The sequence below is a fragment of the Acinonyx jubatus genome, chromosome C1, assembly GCF_027475565.1.
Source record: "Acinonyx jubatus isolate Ajub_Pintada_27869175 chromosome C1, VMU_Ajub_asm_v1.0, whole genome shotgun sequence".
NCBI lineage: Eukaryota > Metazoa > Chordata > Mammalia > Carnivora > Felidae > Acinonyx > Acinonyx jubatus.
In genome coordinates this window covers 214,895,893-214,911,998 of record NC_069381.1, presented here as the reverse complement: position 1 = coordinate 214,911,998, position 16,106 = coordinate 214,895,893, and the positions used below count along the sequence as shown (strand labels likewise).

The following is a 16,106-nucleotide window of genomic DNA, read 5'->3' as shown; positions in this document are numbered from 1 at the left end:
TACTCCCCCAGAGGACATTCCCAGGCTTCGGGGTGCCCTGGGGATAGACCTGAGGACCGACAGCACTGAGGAATGAGATGTCAAAGGCGGGGGCTGCAAGTGCAGTGGGGAATCGAGTGAGGAAGCCCCACAGAAGGGGGCTGCGTAGAGGACTGAGCCTCAGAATCTGCGTGCTAACTTAATCAGAACCTGTGGCTGGGCCCTGAAGTAGGTGTGTGAAGTGAGACTCCAATACACCCCGAAGAAAGCAAGAACTGAAAGCCTGAGTTGAGGAGACGTTCCTGCAGCTGCCTAGTGCTGGGGAGGTGAAGTAGGAATTCGAGTCCTACAGAGATAGAGGGACGTGGCGATCACCCAGAGCCTTTCGCGGCAACTCCAGAGGGACTTACCTTAACAGTAAGACCACATACAAGGACTAAGGGATATGACAGGAAAATGAAAATAGGCATCTCGGAACAAAGCCTAGAACCGAGTCTCAGCACATCAAGGCCATGTGTGGGATCAAGGCTAACTGTCTGCTGGAACCAAATCCAGTGCTCTTCAGAAGAAGATACTAGAATCCAGAGTCATGAGCACTGTCTCCAGCACAAATGAAAAATTACTAGATACAAGAGGAAGCAAGAAAATGAGACTCATAGTCAAGAGGAAAGATAACCAGTCAGGAGGGACTCACAGGTGCCCCTGATGATGAAATTAGCAGATGAGTCACGTAAAATAACTACGAGGAACATGGATATAATGGATGAAGCGAGAGAGAATTTTAGGAAGGATTTGGGAATTCTAAAAATGAATCAGATAGAAATTGTAGAACTGGAAAATATAACATTTGCCACGAAAGATTCACTAAATAGTATTCAGAATAGATTGGCTAATGTAGAAGAAAGGATATGGAACTGGAGAAATGGTCAATAAAATTACCCAAACTGAGGGACAGAAATAAAAAAAATATGAAAAAAACAGGTCCCAAGGTCAGGTCGCCACAGTGGTCAGCTGATTTTTAACAAAAGCACCAAGATAATTCAATGGAGACAGGAAAGTCTTTTTTTAGTAACTGGGGCTGGAACCCCTGGATATCTAGAGGCAAAATAAAGCTTGACTCTTGCCTCACAATACACTCAATAATCAAATCCTAGTAGATTTCCAACCTAACCTTAAAAGCCAAATCTATAAACATTTTAGGAGAAAAACGGAAGAGTGTGCCTTTGAGACCTTGGGGTAGGCAAACATTTCTTAGGTGGTATACAAAAGGCACTGATCATCGAATACAAGATTGATAGATGGGATTTCATCAAAAATTAAATATTTCTGCTTATTTAAAAATTCAATTATGAAAATGAAGAACATGGGCCAATCTGGGAGAAAATGTCCACAATCCACAGATGTGACAGAGTACTTCTATCTAGAACATATAAAGATGTCCTGCAAATCAGTAAGAAAGATATAAGTGGGTCCTTTAAATAATGGGGAAGAATCGTAGGAGACTGTATGGAGGTTTCTCAAAAAACTAAAAATAGAACTACTCTATGATCCAGTGGCTGCACTACTAGGCATTTACCCAAAGAATACAAAAACACTCATTCGAAAGCTACATGCACCCCTATGTTTATTGCAGCATTATTTACAACAGCCCAACTATGGAAAGAGCCTAAATGTCCACTGACTGATGAATGGATAAAGAAGTGGGGGCAGTTGGGTGGCTCAGTCGGATGAGCATCTGACCTTGGCTCAGGTCATGATCTTGTGGTCCGTGAGTTCGAGCCCCGCGTCGGTCTCTGTGCTGACAGCTCAGAGCCTGGAGCCTGCTTGGGATTCTGTGACTCCCTCTCTCTCTGCCCCTCCCCTGCTTGTGCTCTCTCTCTCTCTCAAATAAATAAATAAGCAAACAAATTTCTTGTCTAGTCCTATGTTAGTGTTTTTTTTAAAAAAAGAAGTGGTATATATACACAATGGAATATTACTCGGTGATCAAAAAGAACGAAATCTTGCCTTTTGCAACAACATGGATGGAGCTGGAGAGTATTATGCGAAGTGAATTAAGTCAGTCGGGAGAAAGATAAATACCACGTGATCTCATTCCTGAGTGGAATTTCAGAAACAAGACAAACGAGCGAGGAAAAAAGGAGAGAGAGGGGCAAACCAAGAAGCAGACTCTTAACTATAGAGAATAAACGGAGTACACTTTCGTGATGAAAAAAGAAAATAAAATGATTTAAAACAACAAATAATGGGCAAGAGATTTGTAGATTGGCACAGACCCCTCCTTTAAGATCACGTACAAATGACCAAAAACCAGCGAGGGAGGTGCTCGGCTTCCTTATCTCCAAGGACATGCAAAATAAAGCCAAGTAATGTACCACTTTGCACACACTGGAAGGTCCACAGTGGAAAGGTCCGGCAAGCGTGCGTGTGGGTGAGGATGTTGAGTCCAGGGAAGTCTCGGACGCTGTCGGTGGGAGTGTAGAGTTCTACAGCCACTTTGGAGCGCTGTTCTTAGAAACATAGCCTGCCTGCCCTGTGATCCGGTCGTCACTCTCAGTGTTCGCCCAAGGGAGGTGGAAACGTGTCCACAAAAAGATGTGTACCAGAATATTCCTAACAGTCAAGAGCTGAAAACCAACCCAGTGCCCATCGGCAGGTGAATAGATAAGCCCGTCGAGGTTCCAGAGGTGACACCACTCAGCAGTGAAAAGTAACAAACCACACAGGCAGTAACGTGGATGAGTCGCCAACACATTACGTTGAGTGAAAGAAGCCAGACTCGTCCCATTTCTGTGAAACATTGAAATGGTCCCATTTCAATGGGAAAACTTTGACTGGTCCCATTTCTGTGAAATTCTAGAACAGCAACACTGAGCTGTGGGGATAGAAGTGAGAACAGTGACTGCTATCTGAGGTGGGGGATGGATTGACTACCAAGCGGCCCAAGGGGACCTTTTGGGGGAGATGGCCATGTCATGTACCTCCAGTGAGGTGGTTGCTACAAAGGGTGACCACCCCCCCGCCAACCCTGTCCAGGTCACCTGGGAGGAGGGGCTTCCTGAGATGTCCGACTTTCAGTTTGAAAACAGGGATAGTCCCAGAAAAACTGAAACCAGATGGTCACCCCCCACCCCCGCCACGACATGCACGTATACATTTGTCATCCGATTTTTGCATGCACGTGGAAACACATCTACGCTTAAAATCCGTGCATCTTATTACGTGTAAGTTATACTTTAATCTGAAAAAAGAGTGTCTTACAAGGGAAAACCACCAAACCAACAAACACAGAAGCTGGCAACAGAAGAGAGCGTTTGCCTTTTAGACATCAGGTCAAACTCAGTTTTAGTGCAATGACTTTGAAGGGACCACAATGTAAGGAGCTGCCCAGCACATCATCCACACGCATCACTTCCTCCAGGACCCGGGGATGCTGGATGAACAAAGGGACCGTTGGTGTTCCGCCGAGGTGACCCCGTCCCGGGGAGAGTTTAGGAGCTTGGGTAGTCCCATCTGTTTCCTTCCTACCATTGGTTGTGGGGTCTCACCCCCCACGTGGTTTTCCCGCAGAAGGACCACTGCGAACATCAGGATGCCAAGAGAAGCAGGTGATTCACCCACAGCGTCGGCTGACTTGTTTAACCTGCCGTGAAATGAATCTTGGAGCTCCCTCCACAACCCCCCCAGCCCGCAACCGATTAGCCAATTAATCCCTGTTAGCGTTTGCACACCCAGGCAGAGCCGGGGTGTTCCGGGCTGTGTTTGGATTTGCCGTCGTCGTCCGTTTGGCGCGACTGTCCGGGCGATCTTAGGTGCGGGCTGGTTCCTGCGCAGTCTGGCGGGCCGTCCGTGCCCGCACATCTGGGGAGGCGTTTTGAGGGCGGGGTCGCCGTGCCCCTCCACTACGTCCGGGTTCCAGTTAGCTCATGCGGCCTTTCCCCTCCAAGGATCACTGTATTCCTGAGCAAAATACCGTCCTTATCAATTACTCACCCCCGAGCCTCCAGAAGCGGAAATTGAGCACAGCTGTTTCAGATCTTTTTCCTTATTACTAGAAGATGACTGCCATATTTTTGGCAGTGGCTTTAAAAGCACTCCGTGTCCTCAGGTGGCCAATTTTTAAACCGTACAAACATCTCACCAAGTTTAGGTGATGCTGAATAATGCTCTGAGGACTTTCTCCTGGGGGGCGAAAAAAAAAGTCAGTGGAAATTTCTGCACTTGAAGATGACAGTGACCAATCGAGAACACTCTGGAGGAGTCTTGCTCTGCCTGGTCCCGCTCTCAGCTGTAACAGCGCTCAGGGCTCCGGGCCAAGGCGAGGCCTCCCCGTCGGCACCCGATCTATTTTAGGAACATGAGAGAAAAATAGTTTGCCACTGACTCATTTGCATCCTGTGCTCAAGGTGAATTCTTTACATCCATTTCCCCAAAGAACAGCCGATAAAATTCGGCTTTGTTTCGAGCAGAACAAAGATGATACGGTTTTCTTCCTAGGAAACGTCTTCCTGACTCCTAGTAAAATGCAATCCACAGCACGAGACAGGGGCCTCGGAACAATGATCGCCGAAGTAGCCAGCCCTGCAGACTGTCCGGGGGAGCCCAGGGCCCATGACGCAGGTGCCGCAGAGAACCTACTGTGTGCACGGGAGAGAAGAGAAACGAGTGAGACCCAGTTCCTGTCCTCAGTGCCTCTCAAGGCAGCAAAAGGAGTTGAGGCATGAATCGAGTACGTCGCCACCCTGCTCCAACGCAGCTTCTCACTGGACCATCAGGAAGGGACTCCTGCTTTGTGGATGGGTGTGATTTACTCCCACGGGAAGAAGCTGAAGCCGAGGAAGACCCAGGCGGGGAAGCTGTGCGTGGCTGCCTTGCTGTGACCTGGGCCTCACGGCCCCGATTTCCCCGCCCTAAGGACAAGAGCATCAGGCTGTGAAGGGTAGCAACTTCTGCCATCCCCCAAATGCTTCTCTGGCATGAGGGTTATTCTGAGCCGATTATTTTAAGAAACAGTAGACACAGGAGAAGCACAGAAAACAGGGTAGCAGTTGCTCCTTTGTAAGAGAAATTTGCATGTACACAGGACAGCTCTGGGTGGGGGGGTGGCTCCCTCTCTACCAGAAAGAGAAGAGACTCTAAACCACAAGAAACTCTGATCAGGGCACAAGGCGCCACTCAAATCTGCACAAGCTTATCCTGGTTTACTGTGCTTTTCCTGGTAACCTCCCCGTAACCGGACCCCCCGCGCCTTTCTGCCTTTTGTCTCTAGCTGAAGAAGGCATTTCAGCCAGTGGCTTGAGCCACTCTTTTCTGGGTGTCTCCCGTGGATGCGTCTTAGTCAACTTCCGTTTGTGTTTCTTTTGTTATTCTGTCTTGTATTGCAGGGCTCTCAGCCAAGGAATGCAGAAGGGTAGAGGGAAAATTCTTGTTTCTCCCCCACAACCATCTCTGTCCTCTCCGGAAACACCAGGCCTGTCACTCTGAGAAGGGGACTCAGGATCCTGGCTCAGCACCAGACCTTAGCTATTGACCAAGGCCCCTGGCTGCCCTGATGGGGCAGAAATGAGACACAGCTCCCAAGAGGAAGGACGGGCCCTGGTCTTGGGGAGGAGAGGAGGGGTGAGAAGGGCAGGGACTGGGCCGAGGGACCGGCCAGAGCTGATCCCAGGAAGGAGGACCACCCTCCAGAACAGGCCCAGAGCCATGTCAGTGCCCGAGAGAGGCGAGCGAGAAAGAGACAACTCAGACCACACATCCGCAGGTAAGCTTGTGTGAACCCCCGTGAGTGTGTGTGTGCACACGCGTGTGCAAGCAGGATACATCAATAACTTTCTGCTTCCCAATCTTGGGCAAGAGCTTGCTTTTGCCTTTCTGGGTGGTCGATGAGTGCATTGTGGGGGAAACCATCAGCAGGCCGAGACTCAAATTATTTCAGTTCCTGAAGGACACGTGTCTTTCATTCATTCACTCACATGGCCGTTTAACTCTGCTAGGTCTTTTTCTTTTTTTTTTTCCCTATTTACCCACCATGCACCTGTTCACTGACCAGTTCAATAACTATGTTCTGAAGGTCGTCCAGGAATGAGGCAGAGGGGTGGCCTCCTTTGGTGGAGTCCCAAGGGAAGCAAAGCCTTTCCCGGCATCCTTGAAGACCATCTTTGTCACTGTGGATGGTGGTGCCTCCTGTGGTTATTGGGGCTTTTAGAGTTACCAGTCCTGGTGTAATTACAGAGCCTCCCGCTGTGGAATCTTACCCCAGCCTCTGTTTCCAGTTCTGCCCCCTGGGATGGGGTCTTCTGCATCCTGCTGTGTTCTGGGCAGGATAACCATCTACTTGGGCCGCGGTCCTTAGGAGAAGACTTCTTCACAGCAAACCTGGAGAGGAAGAAAGGCCTGGAAGGGGATCAGGTACCTGCCTTCCCTTGCCTGGCTTCCAAACAGCGTTTCTTCCAGTGCATTCTGCGCTTCTGGCCCGGGGTGGGGGTCGGGGGGGGCACTGAGTGCTCTGGGCGACTCTGACTGCCCTTCATGCTCTCAGGGGCTCACCGTCTACTGTCATGGCAACATTCCTTGTATTGCTGTTGCGAGTGATGGAATTTATATTATGATTTACTTCTGCGAAGTTTCCTTTGGCCTTTTCAATCCACAGTAGGCTCCTCGAGGGCATTTCTGTGTGGCTGCAGGGCTCTCTGGCACAGTTCCGGGGGGCACGGGAAGGTTTTTGATAAATACTTAATGAAGGACAAGTTTGCAGATCTCTTGTGCAAAAGAAATGACGTGCTCACTCCATTCTGTGTTGGTCAGACTGCTCTTGGGGGTTTGGTCTCGTTCTGGGAGTAAATTTATGTGGGGCCATCGACAGAGTGTCCAGAAGGGCAAGTGGGGGAGGGGGCTTGGTGATGCGAAGAAGCTGAGTGGCATGGCTGCTGGGAGGGCAGCAGGCATGGGTGCAGGGCACTCGTGCAGCACGAGCAAGGACGTTTTTAGTGCTGGGGCCTAAGGGGCACAAGGAGCCTCAGGGAGGGATACATGTCCAGGAGCACCTCAAGGAGGCACTGGCACCAGGTCGGGTGGGTTCCCCCAACATGTGCTTCCTTACCACTAGTCCCAGGGCACATAATAGGCAGTTCACGAAAGATGCACTTAGGGTCCAGTAACTTTGGGAAATGCGGGTCGAAGTAAAGGTGAACGGCGGGGTGGTGCACAGCTCCCCCAGGGGACTCCTCGGGCAAATGGGATGGTTCATTGACTCCCCAAGAAGGGATTGCAGGGAGCGGTCCTTCCAAACGCAGCTGGCCAAGCAACGCTGGTCCTAGGATCATATCACATGGGTCTAGAATTCACGGAGCCCACTTTCGGAGCTAACAGAGCCCAAGGTCTGTTGGACAAGACGTGGGTCAAGGGCCCTGCCTGCCCGGCAAGGCTGCCACAGAGTGACTCAGCCCCCACGCCGGGTGCCCCACCTGGAGCTTTCTGTGGCTGTCTTAGTCCGTTCGGGCTGCTATAGCAGAGCAGCACCTTCATTTCCCACAGATCTGGAAGCTATGGAGTCCAAGATCAAGGTGCTGGTGGATTCCGTGTCTGGTGGAGGCCTGCTTCCCGGTTCAGGGACTTGCTGTGTCCTCAGTGGTGCAAGGGGCGGGGGAGTCTCTCCGGGGTTTCTTTTACAAGGGCACTAATCCTATTCGCCAGGACTTGCCCTCGCCCTCGCCCTCGTGCCTAATCTGCCCCCAAAGGCCCTGCTTCTGAATGCCATCAGATGGTGGGGGTGGGGAGGGATGGGGGCGCGGGGTTTCAACCCGTGGAATTTGCAAGGATGCACGAGCCGCTTCCGCAACAGCTACGGGTGTCTTTCCTGTCTGGGATCAGAATGCATTTTAGGTACATTTGCCCTGAGAAGTTGAAACAATATAAAACCAGACTGGTTGTCATGTTTTGGAGTTTGTAGGCCATGCACCGCATGAGTAATAATAATTACGTGATAATCATTCGAGTAACAGCCATCGCCCTGAGGACCGTCTGTCCTGCGCACAAGGAACCCCCTTTTGCTCAGACGTTTGTTCACGTTCCCCATACCCCATCTGCCTCCCCTAGTGTCCCCCACCGTCGATGGCTCATGGGGATGGGAGTTTGGGGAGTTTGCGGGGTGATTGGCAGCCGGGCAGGGCTGGTCTCTCGTCCATCCCAGATCTGAGGGCTGCTGTGAGCACAGAGGGGCAGAGATGTGGATTCCAAGCCCCCTGCTCTGGGCTTTGATGAGCAACCTCAGTAGATGTCTAATAAAATCCCTTCTATTCCTGGTAGCTTCAGTTAACTTCGTAACTTGCAGCCAAAAGAATGTTTTCAAAATACATTGGAGACAGTGGGGAAGCATCGGTCCCCTGCCCCTCCCTGGCTTCTGGTGGAATCCTTGGCGTCCTCTGGCTTCTAGAAGCGTTTCCTCCATCTCGGCCTAACTTTCCCTTTTTGTAAGGACACCTGTTGTACTGGGCTAGGTCCCACTGTGATGACCTCACTTTAACCCGATTACCGCTCTTTGGCCTCTATGTCCAAATGAGGTCTCATACGGAGGTACTGGGCATGAGCTTCAGCGTATGAATTCTGGGAGAGACGCAGTCCAACTCGTAACACCGTGGGCGTCATAAATCTTCACGAGAAGCTCGGCCAACATGCTTTTGGGGAGGTCTGTCTCTGCGAAAAGCGAACTGGGCGTTTGTTCAGGCCCAGTCCTTTGGGGGTTCCTGAACCAAGAGGAGGTCTTTGGACGCTAAGTGTTAGTACTAGGTTGACGAGCATCCCCCCAAATTTGTGTCCTAGGAGAACCAGGGGTTGCCAGGAACCACCAGAAACTAGGAGAGAAGTGTGGAACAGATTCCCTCTCAGAGCTTCTGGAAGGAAAGAGTCTTATGGACACCTTGATTTCCGGGCCTCCAGGATTGTGGGGCAACACATTTCTCTTGTTTTAAGCCCCCAGTCCATGGTGATTTGTTACATCAGCCCCAGGAAACTAGTGCAGAGCTGAACCCAACGAGGGGTCTCTGAGAAGATAATCACCCGACATGGAACAGCGGACCGAGCCCAAGTCCTTCAGAGCTTGGCCCCGCGTGATGCATGGATCATGCTGGGAGGCACCCCCATCTCTCCTGGGCCCCAGCTGACAGGGGCACGGAGTTTACCCCACAGAGATAACGGTTGTAACACGAGCACACACTCACTATGTCACTTGTTAGTTCCACGTGACTAACTAGGACGATCATGTTTTCTTGTGGGCACTTGGCCACAAGAGCAGAGACCAAGAAAGTGGACAGAAAGAAGGCACAGAAGGACAGCGGTGGGACTCTAGAGGGGCGGCAGATTATAATTTGGTCCCTGGAGCTGCAGCAAGTCCTGAATCACTTCAGCCCAGCCCCCACGAGACCTACTGCCAGGATCCCCCCACCACTGAAATCCCTGTCAGTCCCTACGGCCGAAGAGCTGACAACATGGTGGCCTTGTGCCTACCCCTGGGCAGGGACTGGGGACCCTGCAGCCAGGGAAGGAGGGGCTAAGCTGGTGGTATAGAGTCTCCAGAGCGACGGCCACACCAGCGCCAGAAGGGGGCCCCGATCTGGACGTCGCCTCCCCAGCCAGCAGCTGGTCCAGGGTTCCTCAACTCCCAGCAACTCCCTCCTCCTGCTTTGCTGATAGGACAGGTTTGGGGGGAGCACCCGGAGGGATGGGCTCTCACCTCTCACCCCTGCAGCTGGAACGTCCAGCACTACTCTCTGTAGAGGGCCCGCCTGGCCGCTGCCTTGCCCTCCCTGATGGAGAGAAGAAAGTGCCGGTCAACCAGCACAGAGGGAGGGTCAGGCCATGGCCTTGGCATCTGACAGATGTGAGTTCGGAGCCTGCTCTGTCCTTTGCAGGTTGTGGGACTCGCAGTAGGTCATTGACTTCTCTGAGCCTCGGTTCCTACAACTGTAAAAGATGAATAAAGCTGGGTCCAGAGCACAGGAGGTTGTGAGCAGTGAAGGACTGGGAATGTGCAAGACCCAGCACAGAGCCTGGTGTGGGATGAAGAAGCGGGGGTGACTTGGCCCTTGAAGGAAGGGACCTGTTCTGCATGAGATCGTGTTGATACGACTTCCCTCTGAGGGCCTCCCCACGTGCTCAGGGCAGGGCAACTAGAACTTACAGGTCTGAAGAGTCAGAGAATGCAGTTCAGGCTGCCAAGAATGGCTAGAAAATAAGGGGGAAAATCTTAGTGTACTGAGAGTCTTTGTCATGAAAGGGTGTTGGGTTTTGTAAATGCTTTTTCTGCATCTACCGACTTGACCCTGTGATTTTTCTGTTTCAGCCTCTAAATGTAATGGATCACATTAACTGATTTTTGAGTGTTAAACTAGCCTTGCATATGCAGGTTAAATCCCACTTGGTCGTCATGAATAATTCTTTTTATACATTGTTGAATTTGATTTGACAATATTTGTTGAGGACTTTTGTATCTGTTCATGAGAGATATTGATCTCTAGTTTTCTTTTTTTTTAATGTTTATTTATTTTTGAGAGAGAGAGCGGAGGAGGGCAGAGAGAGAGGGAGACACAGAATGCAAAGCAGGCTCCAGGCTCTGAGCTGTCAGTGCAGAGCCTGATGCAGGGCTCGAACTCATGAACCGCGAGATCATGACCCAAGCCGAAGTTGGACGCTTAACCAACTGAACCACCCTCTGTAGTTTTCTTTTCTTATAATGTCTTTGTCTGGTTTTGGTATTAAGGTAATGCTGGCCTCATAGAATGAGTTAAGAAGTATTCCCTCTACTTCCGTCCTCTGGAGGAGATTGTAGAGAACTGGTTTGATCTCTTCTTTCAATGTTTGGTAGAATTCACCAGTGAACGCATCCAGACCTGGTGCTTTCTGTTTTGGAAGGTTGTTAATTACTGATTCAATTTCTTTGATAGACATAAGACTATTCAGATGATTTCTTCTTGCGTGAGTTTTGGCGGATTGTGTCTTTCCAGGAACTGGTCCGTGTCATCCAGGTTATCACGTTGTGGGTATGGAGTTGCTCACAGTATTCCTTCATTATCCTTTTATTGTCCATGAGCCTGTAGTGATGTCCTCTTTCATTTCCAGTATTAATAATTTGTTTCCTCCCTCTTTTTTTTTTCTTAGCCTGGCTAGTGGCTTATTAATTTATTGATCTTCTCAAAGAACTGGTTTTTGGTTTCTTTGATTTTCTCTGTTGATTTCCTGTTTTCAGTTACATTGACATCTCCTCTAATTCTTATTCTTTCTTTTCTTCTGCTTACTTTGGAGTTAACTTGTTCTTCTTTTTCTAGTTTCCCAGGGTGGAGGCTTGGATGATTGATTTTAGATCTTTCTTCTTTTCTACTAGTGCGTTCACTGCTATCTATTTCCCTCTGAGTGCTGCTTTTGCTGCATCTAGCCAATTTCGATAAGTTGTATTTTCATTTTCATTTAGCTCAAAACATTTTAAAGTTTCCTGTTAGATTTCTTCTTTGCCTCCTGCGTTATTTGGAAGTATGTTGTTGAATCTCCATGTATTTGGGGATTTTCCAGTTATCTTTCTATTACTGATTTCTAGGTTAATTTTGTTGAACTGAGAGCAGACACTGTATGATTTCTATTCTTTTAGGTTTGTGAAAGTGTGTTTGATGACTCAGGACGTGGTCTATCTTGGTGAGTGTTCCTCGGGAGCTTGAGGAGAACACGTATTCTGCTGTTGTTGGGGAGAGGGATGAAATCTTAAAGAGAAGGGGGCCACAGAGGAGAGAGCCCCCAAATACTGCATCTTGATTGTCCTGAAATCCTTAGCTGATGTCTCAATGGTGCACACACACAGGTAAGACTGCAAGAAGCTTGGTGGCAAGTGTCACCTGTAGGGCGTGAAGAGCTGACAGGGCCTCAGCTCCTGCCCACTGTAGGGGAGACAGGGTGTGGAGTTCATGTTCTGCCACATAGAAGAGCTTGGTAGACACCTTAGGCTTTCCATTGAGACCCCAGAAGGGCCTCAGTTTAGGAGCCAAGGCTATGTGCCAGGACTAATATTCACCCTAGGATCCATGGCAAATCAAAATAGGTCCCACCCCAACCAGGTGTGAAGCAAAATTCCCACAGGTTCGTGGTGATCCACCAGTAATTGAACTGGCTGCTGAAAACAGGTCAACACTCTTCAAGGGTAAAGGAAATGAGACCCATGGTTAAGAGAAAAACAAACAAAACAACCAATCAATAGAGACAGACTCACAAACAAACCAGATGTTGGAATTTGTGCACAAAAAGTTTAAAACACTCTGACAAATATGGTCAAGAATCTGTATGGAAAGAGAGATCATATAATAGGCAAAGAGGTGTGAATTTCAGAAGAGATTCAGAAATTATAAAAAAAAAAGTACCCCATGGAAATCAGATAACTTAAAATTATAATATAATATACTTTTAAAAAATGTTTATTCATTTTCGAGAGACAGAGCATGAGCAGGGGAGGAGCAGAGAGAGAGGGAGACACAGAATCTGAAGCAGGCTCCAGGCTCTGAGATGTCAGCCCAGAGCCCGATGTGGGGCTCAAACTCAATGACCGCAAGATCATGACCTCAGCTGAAGTCGGACGCTAGACCGACTGGGCCCCCCAGGCGCCCCTATAATATAATATACTTAAGAAATCAGTAAAAGAGAGAGATGGAATATGACAAGTGCTTGATGCACTGCACAGAGATGGAAAAAAAGAACAAAGGAACAAAGAATAGAGGGAACAAATGGAAAATGAACATCAAGATGGTAGACTGAAATAGAACCATATCATTAATTACATTAAAGGTAAATGGACCAGATACTCTAAATTAGAAGGCAGAGAGGAGAAAAATGTTAAGACTCAACTCTGTCTACTGTTTTCAGTACATGCACATGAAACATGAACATGCAGACAGGCTTGCCCACTTTGTTCTTGGGGGTCTGTACCCCCTTTCCCTCTTCTCCAGCTCTATCCCTCTTCACTTGCACTCCCAAGTCAGCCCCGTAAGGCTGGGAATCAGGCAGCCAGGAGAAAAAGTCCCGTGGAAGGCAGGGCCTGGGGAGCAAGCAGAGAAAGTAAAGCCAGAATCCCTTTTAGAAGGTGTGTGGTGGGGGGGCGCCTGGGTGGCTCAGTCGGTTAAGCGTCCGACTTCAGCGTGGGTCATGATCTCGTGGTTCGTGAGTTCGAGCCCTGCGTCGGACTCTGTGCTGACAGCTCGGAGCCTGGAGCCTGTTTCCGATTCTGTGTCTCCCTCTCTCTCTGACCCCTCCCCCCGTTCATGCTCTGTCTCTCTCTGTCTCAAAAATTAACATTAAAAAAAAATTTAGAAGGTGTGTGGTGGGAAGGATGGGGAATGTGTTCATGCTAATGAGTTTCCCCCCATCATGGACTGTGCTCAGAACATTTATTTATAAGTGGTGTGCTTGAAAGTTAAAACATGTTATTCCACTGAGACAAGACATGAGGCATAAGTTCTTAAGCCGGCCCCCAACAGTCGATGTTTGACAGGCAGATTGCCCTATGCTTTCATCAAGCATGCCAAGGAAATGGTAGCTCATGTTGGATTAAATTAAGCTGGGTTAGAGGAAGTGTCAACGTCATAATGCTTACTCTCTGGGAACATATGAAGTGTCTTCACGTATCTGGTCTTCTGTGTCTCTCATCAATTAATGTTTGGTACTTTGATTCATTTTTATCTGGTTACTTTCTAAAAGTCTATCCTTAATAATATTATAGCTGACGTCCTTTTGGATTTTCTAAGTATAAAGACATCCATCCTTCTTTCTTATATTAAATATTTCTTTCTGTCTTGTTTTGTGTGTGTGTGTGTGTGTGTGTGTGTGTGTGTGTGGTGTTTTGGTTTTACTATCATAATGTGTGACCAAGGGAATTTAATGTCATGGAAAATAATAATAAAAGGAAAATTAATACAGGGGATACTTGTTCGGTCTTCTGTATTTAATTAAAATACTCCTACTGCTTTTCCATTAAGTGTGATGCTAGTTTTGACTTTAAAGGTAGGTCTTCCTGTCTTCAGAAATCCTTCCTTCTAATCAAGGAATTCTTCATATTAGGTTCATGGATGAACGGGTTCAATCCAGGAGTATCCTGAAATCGTGGGTACAGAATTTTCTCTAAACGTTTACATGCAAAGATTGGTTCAACCAACACTTACCTGGTGACTGTTATGTGCCAGACTTGTTCTAGGCCCTGAAGTTACAACAGTGAACAGAGCGGTTAAAAAATCCTGCCCTTAGGAATTTACAGTGTAGTCAGGGAGACAGCAATAGACAATAAGGAAAATATAAAACATGTGAGCCGCTGTGTCATGGAGAAAAAATACCGCAAGGCCGAGGGGCAGGGAGTGCTTGGGTAGGTCGGTCAGAGAAAGAGTTGTGGGGAGGGGGCTATGAGAGCAGGCCCTGTTGTGGGCTGAATTGTGTGGTCCCCTGAAAGATGTGCCCACGTCTTAACCTATGGTACACGTGACTGTGACACTATTTGGCAAAAGAGTTTTTGCAGATGTCATTGAGTTAGGGATCTGGAGATGAGGTCATCCTGGATTAAGCGGTGGGTCCTAAATCCAAGGCCAGTGTCTTCGTGAGAAAAGGAGGCCCACAGAGGAGGCCCTGTGAGGACGAGGCAGGGACGGGCCTGATGCAGCCAAGGGACCCCGAGGGCTGCCAGCAGCCACCGCAAGTCAGGAGAAAGGCCGGGGACAGATCCTCCCTCAGAGGCTCTGGGAGGAAACACCTCTGCGAACTCCTTAATTTCGACTTCTAAGCTCCAGAACTATAAAAGAGTTAATTAAGTCTGTGTTGTTTTAAGCCACCCAGTTTATGGTCGTTTGTTACAACGGCCACAGGAAGCGAACATGGCCTGAAGTGTGTCCGTCTGGGAGGAGAAATTTCCAGGTAGAAGGAACAGCAGTGCTAAAGACCCTGGGAGCGTTTAGCCAGTGGAGAGCAGTAGAATGAGGGGAGGGGTCACGGACTAGGGAGGGGGACGGCATCTGTTGATACCCAACTGCTCCCCGTCAGAAGGCCCTTCCTCTTCTTGCCGTTGGGCGAGTTTCTGGTCCCTCTTCGGTGAGTCCGGTGTTACCTCCCTGAAGGGTCTATCTTGACCCTTCCCCTTCCGTCTGGCCGGGGGAGCCTGCCTCTTCTGCTCGCACCCACTGCTCTGTTAGCACCTTGTCCGAACCTGGGGAGGCCGCCTCTCACCGGGCAGGCCCCTGTCCCGGCCTGTGGGGTCCTGGGTGCCTCGGGCCGGACTTTGCTTCTTTGCTCCGCTCTGCTCGGCCCAGCCTGGAAGTGAGCCAAGCACCGAACTGATTGCTGAGCTGAGGAATTTCACTCGGTGTTCAGAAATCCCTGCCGGAATTTTCCATTGAGATAAGCAAGGGTGAAGGTTTGGAGGCAAGGCAGACGGCCGTTTCTGCTTATCTCAGAGGGCTTAGGAGATAAGAACATTCTGGAAGACCCGTACCTCAGCCATCTAGCACACTGGGTCTGATCCTTAACTACAGGAAGCCCAAGAAGGAAGGGGACGCACCTCTTCCCCACAAACCCCCACAGTGGGGTCACTGGGCGCATCTCCTGGAAAGATGTGGTAACAGTCTGGGCCACACCGGTGGCCTCTACACAAGGATTGGGGGCGGGGTGGGGGGTGCTGGGCAGGTCATTGGCAGTGTCTGTGACGAGCCCTGATAACTGCTTCCAAAATCTCAGAGATGTTTCTGTGGCGGTGGGTCAGGCGTTCGCCACGTGACCCCAGGAAGGCAAACTGGTGGGACGTTACAGAAGGCTGGTTTGGATGCGAAAGAACCCACATGCAGGGGTTGCCTCGGGAAGCAGAAAATCCCCGGTCACTGCAGATGGCCGAGCAGAGTCTGAAGAATCGGTTGGCGGGGGTGTTACAGACGGTCTTCAGACACTAGCTGGGGGCTCAGACCAGATAATCCCCAGGGGCCCTTCCGGCTTCCAGATTCTATGATTTTGTATTTCTTTCCAAAGGGGAACACAGTAAGACCTTGGATTGCAAATTACCTGTTCTGTAAGACTTCCGCAGGACGGGCAAACGTTTCTAATAAATTTTAACCTGATAATCGAGTGGT

The 16,106-nt window shown here is 49.3% G+C and overlaps 1 protein-coding gene across 1 annotated transcript in view; it reads left to right on the top strand.

The window, feature by feature from the left end:
- Positions 1-5,049: 5,049 nt before the first annotated feature.
- Positions 5,050-16,106, top strand: part of RAB17 (RAB17, member RAS oncogene family) — a 29,542-nt gene continuing 18,485 nt past the window's right edge. The window contains exons 1-2 of the mRNA XM_027046845.2: positions 5,050-5,740; positions 6,252-6,387. The gene's annotated coding sequence lies outside the window, so the exon portion shown is untranslated. The remainder of the gene's footprint in view (positions 5,741-6,251; positions 6,388-16,106) is intronic.